Source organism: Chelonia mydas, chromosome 1 (genome assembly GCF_015237465.2).
Source record: "Chelonia mydas isolate rCheMyd1 chromosome 1, rCheMyd1.pri.v2, whole genome shotgun sequence".
Classification (NCBI taxonomy): Eukaryota; Metazoa; Chordata; order Testudines; family Cheloniidae; genus Chelonia; species Chelonia mydas.
This window is the reverse complement of record NC_057849.1, coordinates 35,251,863-35,258,336: the sequence shown is the minus strand read 5'-3', so window position 1 is coordinate 35,258,336 and position 6,474 is coordinate 35,251,863.

Sequence of the window (6,474 nt, the reverse complement as noted above, 5' to 3'; positions counted from 1 at the left end):
TTTTGCATGTCAGGAGAGACATCAGCATACCAGAGTGATGCATATGGTATAATAGCTGAAAATAAGTTCAAGCGTCTCTTGATCTTGGCAAACAAATTTCACTTGCACAGAAGCCACGCATCAAAGAAACTATAAAGCACAGTATAAAAATGGGTATACACGGGGATTTTTCAGTATTGCCGTCACTGGCAGAACAGTAAATATTCTTGCCAGACAAAAAAAGCTTCAGACAAAAACTCTAATACGCATCAGATAAGACATTGGGCTTTACAGTGTTCTGCACTTTATTTTGAGATATAGCATATTAAACAATTACAGTTTTCCCCCCTTTTTCTGCTACACCACTTGGGTGGTGTGCTTGATTTCCTGTGAGAAGATCTGCTACAATTATGCTGAGGTAACAATTAAATCTCTGTGTGTTGGCTGACCTTAGCTGTCACCTCTATTTTTACCTCCCCTTGAGGGTTTTAAATTCATTCCATTTCTGCTTCTTTTTACAGTGATTCATGAATAAGAGCCAGTTAGAAATAGTAAAATCTAGACAGTACAAAAATGTCTTGATAGGTTAGCTAATATAATGATTTTAAACCTACATGATTTTATTTGAAGCATTCATCGCCATTATTTACTGGCAAAGCAATAATCTCAGCGTGATACAAAATATCCTGACATTATAGCCCCAAAAAAACAACCATTCATTTTCAGTTTCTCAAATTTTGGGTGCCCAACTTGAGCGTGATTTTCAGAGGTGCTTCTGGGGGCACATCCAGAGCATCCTCCACTCTGTGCACTGGCTTCCTGTAGAATTTTGAATCAAGTTCAAGGTCTCGGTCCTTATCTTCAAGAGACAGGGCCTCAGACAACTAAAAGACCACCTAAAGCTCCAGGACAGAGATCTGATCAACAGCTTCACTCCTCTGGCATATTGGAATGCTCTACAATAAGGTTAAAGCTCATTTGTGCAGGAGACAACATTCTTGGGGACTGATCTAAGACTGTGTAGAATGAAATCCCCCAGGAACTAAGGATCATCACAAACCTCACAACCTTCTTCGCCAAATGCAAGGCACATTTCTTTGACTTATCTTATCTGACAAACACATAGCAATATGTATGTTTAAAAAACCCTAATAAAGCAAGACACTCCACTGGACATGATTCTTCCCAGGAAAAAGAAAACATGTGATTGATATTAGTCATTGCTTCATGCTCAGATACTACAGTGAGGAGTGTGGTATAAGAACCTGCACAGATTAGACTAGAGGTGTTGATAATCCACAACTCCAACTGAATATAATAAGTACAAATGTAATGAAAACAATTTCTCCTACCCTGTCCTCACCCAGTTCTGAAATTACATCCTATTTATGGTTTACTACAATTCTATTACTACATTTATCAGTTACTGGTCAGCATGTATAGTCATGGGAATGAAATTAGACTTCAGGTCAAGCTTCTAGTAAGACATACACTATAAGTCAGGGATCTCAAACATGTGGCCCGCCATAGCTCCCCTCATCCCTTGCCCCACCTGCCCCTGCCGCCCTGAACGTGCTGCATCCCGCTCCTCAGCCTACCTCCCAGTGCTTCCCGCTGCCAAACCAGGAGGGAGTGGGGAGGAGCGGAGATGCTGCGCGCTGAGGGGAGAAGATGGAGAAGAGGTGGGGCCGGGGTGGGGATTTGGGGAAGGGGTTGGAATGGGGGCGTGGAAGGGGCGGGAAGAGGCAGGGCAGGGGCGGGGCCTAATGGAAGGGGTGGGGTGGGGTGGGGCCAGGGGCAGAAGTGGGCGGGGCGGGGTTGTATCTTTGTGAGAAAAGGTGTCAGTGATGCGGCCCTCGGGCCAATGTACTAGTTCTCACATGGCCCTCATGGTGATTTGAGTTTGAGATCCTTGCTATAGGTGCAGGGTAGGAGCAGAGTGCGGCCCAAGATGCTGAAATATACTGGATGAGATTTAGTATGCAGAATATTCTGCGTGTGAAAGCATGGACTTGCCCTAATAGGCTAGAGTTTAGGATTTTTTTAGTGCTCATGAAAACAGTGATCAGACGCTATTGTCTTGATCTTGGTAGCATAACATACAAATTTCCTTATTCTGTCATTGCCTGCTATTGTTCAAACTTAGAAATTTCACTCCACATGCCTTATACATCTGAAATCAGCATGTGAAGATGACCTCTTGATTTAAACATGTTGGAGTGGGGAGAATATTGCTAAATTATAAGTCCTCTCTGAATTAAGGAGGTTTTTGTTTGTTTTTGCATATAGGCAAGTGGTGAGCGGAGACGTCCATCTCTATGCTGAACTATATTTAGCTGTTTGATCTCTTCCTCCTATCATCTCCCCACCCCCTTTGTCCCATCCAACTGCCACCACCATGTCTGACACTTAAACTGTAAGGTCTCAGTTTTCAAAGCCTTCAGTGCACCACTCCTTCCCAAACATTGGATAGAAAAGAGAGGGTTTACAGCATGTACTGAAGAACAAAGTGTGCTTTATTTTAATGACCAGGCCGTAGCATTTTATTGTTGTTGGTTTTGTTTGTTTGTTTTATTGCCTGAATGTAGACTTTGCGGTAGCATGATGTTACATGAGTGCATTCAGAATGGTCACCATGGGGGCAAGTTAAAGGAAAAAAGCGGAGAGGGAGGATTATGGCAGGTTTCTCTGCAAGTTGGAAGGAAGGGGCATCACTAGCTGTGAGGTCAATTTGCAAATGAGAAGAAAGGACGGTAGGAGAGGAAGGGTTTAAGAGGCTGTCTCTCCGAACACTGCCTTTCTAGCTAGTCCAGGTGGTGATGGCTGTCATTTTTTACTTTCTACTGCATTAGACTGAAATAGCACACAAAAGAAATACACATCCCAGGCCCTATGCACCCTTCTCTGTGTCTTAAAAATACATTACACAATCATTCAGAAGCAAACTAGTAGCACATTCTACCTCTCATATAACCAACCTCCAGGGAACAACACAGTACAAACCAATTTAAACCTTCCCCTCCTTCAAACTTCCAAAAGAAACCCACATCCCAACCCCCTCCCCCTAGTTCACCCCAAATGCCTGCTCAGAATGAGAGAGTCGCAGCATGTCCTGAAGTTCAACAAATCCAGGCTGTTCCTGATTGGTGGGGCAGTGGTGGTGGGGAGGAAATCTCAGAGCTGAGGGCCTTTTTCTGAGAACACCCTGCCCACACCTCTCTCTCCTCTACCAAGGGAGTCCTCCCTCTAGCACCTGATCGCAGTTGCAGCCCCTCAGACGTTATAGCTTAAAAACACTTTGACTTCCAAGTAGAATGTAACAGGCAGCCATTACAGATCTCTGGCAGTGTGTGTAACAGTAAATTTGCCAAAAATGCAATTTAAGGTGACACAAAAACTATTTATGAATTTGACACAAATTCACTGATTTAGTTACAGCCAAAAGCATTTCTTGGGGGAAATGAAGTGCCATTCACAAAATGGACAGCGGAGGAGGAGGTGCCACCCTTATAAGCTTTATCTCAGGGTTTATGAGACTCTTGTGGGAGACCCAGATTCAATTGCTCCCCCTGCCTGTTGCGCAGAAGGACTCTCCCACATTGCATGAGAGTACCTTAGCCACTGGATAATGGGATATTCTGAGTCGGGTCTCTCAGTCTCTCCTGTCAAAACTGTTCTGCTTTTTCTAAATTAGCTAGTAATCGGAACAGGGACACGAACTCAGGTCACCCACCTCCCAGGAGAGGGACCTAGCCCGCAGGCCATAGAGTTAGTCTCAGTCCTTTTGGCTGGCTCCAATAACTATTTATGCGCTGTGGAATAGCTTCAACAGGAGAGCTTGAGAATGACACACTTTAAAATATCCCATAGCCCAGTGGGTCGGCCATCACTTTCCTTCAGAGTGGGAGACTAGGATCAAATCCCCTCTCCACATCAAACAGAGGGGGAAATTTTACTCAGCTCTCCCACTGGTCTGAAGCTTGTAAAGGAGACTCCTCTTCCTCCAGTTGTTTTGTGAATCTACTCCTTTGCAAGTTCCCAGAAACAAAATGTTTCAGGTAGAATGAAATGTTTTGTTTGACCCACAACAGACATTTTCAATTTACTGAAAATTTTCAGAACTTTCGAATTCAGTTTGAGCTGAACACATTTTCTTCTTCTTTTTTGGACTGGCCTGCAACCCCCCAAAATCAGTTATTCTCCACGCTTAAGGCAGCACACAGTGGGATACTTCCTTAAACAGTGAGTTGCTGCATTCTTCACTTATTGAGTAGAAGGTGTAGTCCCAAACAGAGGGAAATGCAGCAATCCAATCTACAGGCGAAAAGTAGAGTGGCAAGGTAATCAAAAGAACGGATGCAGCTTTCTTGTCAGACACAGATGGGGAAAATAGCATTCTTTTTCATTGCTGTTAATTTATCTTCTAGAAAGGAATGGGAATCTTCCCAGCTCCCAAACTGTGATCTTTGCAGTAAACAGCATCTGAACAATTTCAGTCAAGAGGGCCAATACAATCTCAGCTAAATCCTCCAGTTGTCACCCCAACCCAATATAATCACATATATTTTATCTGGTGCAGACCCAAATCACTCACTACCATGCCCAGTGTCACCCAGCCACTAGGAAAGATGCTCAACTGAACTCTCAAGGCCCCCAGACAAGATAGAGTTGTAATGTTAAGTGTTGTCTCCATAGTCAATACGCTACAACCCATCTCTTTTCAATAATTCTGTCAGTTTCACTTGCACATTGCATAAGAACCCTGTGGTACCTCACTCAAGAGAACAAGTATAAAAGAAGAACAATTGCCCAGCATTACCCTATAGGATTTTTCTGCAAAAAAGGAAGACAACCATGCTGAAAGCAGCCCTCTCCACTCCCGCCATGGAATGCCAATGTGCAAACACCGCGTCATAAGAATTGTATCAAAGGCAGTTGCCAGAAGTAATAATATCTTCAAGGACACCTGGTCAGTACACATCACCAGGAGAAGATCCTCAATTAATGTCACACATGTGGTCTCTGTGCCATGCCCGGGTTGAAACCCACTTGACAAGTTGAAGACAAATGTATCCCATACTGTGAGAGTTGTTTCACCATCTTTTCTATAATCTTAACCAAGAATGGGAGTTTCGATACTGCCCAATAGTTGGCTAGATTGTGTATATTGCTTTGTGAACAGAAGCTAAACGCATTGGCTTTGAAGTAATCAGCATTCTGTCCTCCTGAAAGGGTGTACTAACAATCTCAGCCAGTACTTCCCAAGTGGACATCACCAGCCAAGAAGAACAAGGATGCAAAGCATAAGTTTCTTTGAGAATGTGTGTGCATATGTTGGAGAGTGCTGAGAGTTCCAGTTATACCTGATATAGGAGCAGACATTAGTGTCCTGAATTAGCAATAGAAAGTACTTCCCCAATACCTATGTCCCCATACTGTACATATGACTGCATGAAATGCAACAAGATATGTGACAGCATGAAATGCTGGCAAGATATGTGAAACTCCTCAGTATGTGAGGTGCCATGGATGCTTTGCTTCTCAGCACTTTCATGGCTGGTAGCTTTATTTTGGCCAGCCACACCCTGCCAGCTCAGGATCCTCCTGTCCAAAGTTTTAAGCCATACAGAATAGGATAGGATTTTCCAAAGCATACAACCTTGACTCAGCTGTTTTCCATTGACTGTAGTGGGAGCAGAGTGAGGCCAAAGCCAAGTGCTTTTGAAAATTACTATAGACTCTCAGCAGGCACACCAATAGGCTTTTCCACTTGGGAATATAAAACAGATAAAAAGCAAAGAAAGGGCGCAATCTAATGCCTGCTGAGGTCAAGGGGAGTCTCTGGAACTGGAATTTTGAAGAAAAGTATTTATCTACGTTGATGCAAAGAGTTGTCTTTTATTTAAAATTGTGGAAATCTTCTGCTTACTAAAGTTTCAACACTCAGGAAAACGTCAGAATCAGAAAGTAAAATGCTGTTTTGCAGGGAAATCACTTTTTCCTCCAAGCAGACTTTTTCTTTTGTCCTTTAGCTACTTATTTTTTGCTGGTTAATATGTTTTGCTATTTCTAGCTTTTTTTTTTTTTGCCCTTGTCTTTTTCAGTCTGTGGGTTGCTACAAAATAGACTGTGCTGTACCTATTTACAGATAGGAAAACATGTTTTTTCCAAGCTTTTCTCTTGGGTGCTTTATGTTTGTGCCACTGCCACTTATTCCTCAAAATGTTTCTGGTATTTCTATCTCAGTTTTAATGACAAATTAAAATATTGTTCCACAGTCACAATAATTGCATTCAATGCAGTGGAGAACATTTTAGTACAATGGTAGCTCTGTGAATGTTGTATGTATGGACAAACACTTCTGTATATTATATCAGATGTAGTCCAAGGGATTATTTAATGGAAATCTCCCCCGCCCTTAGAAACATGACTTAGTTTTCAGACAACAATTATCATTGCAACAAAGACATTTTCCAAACAGTAACAGAGACATTC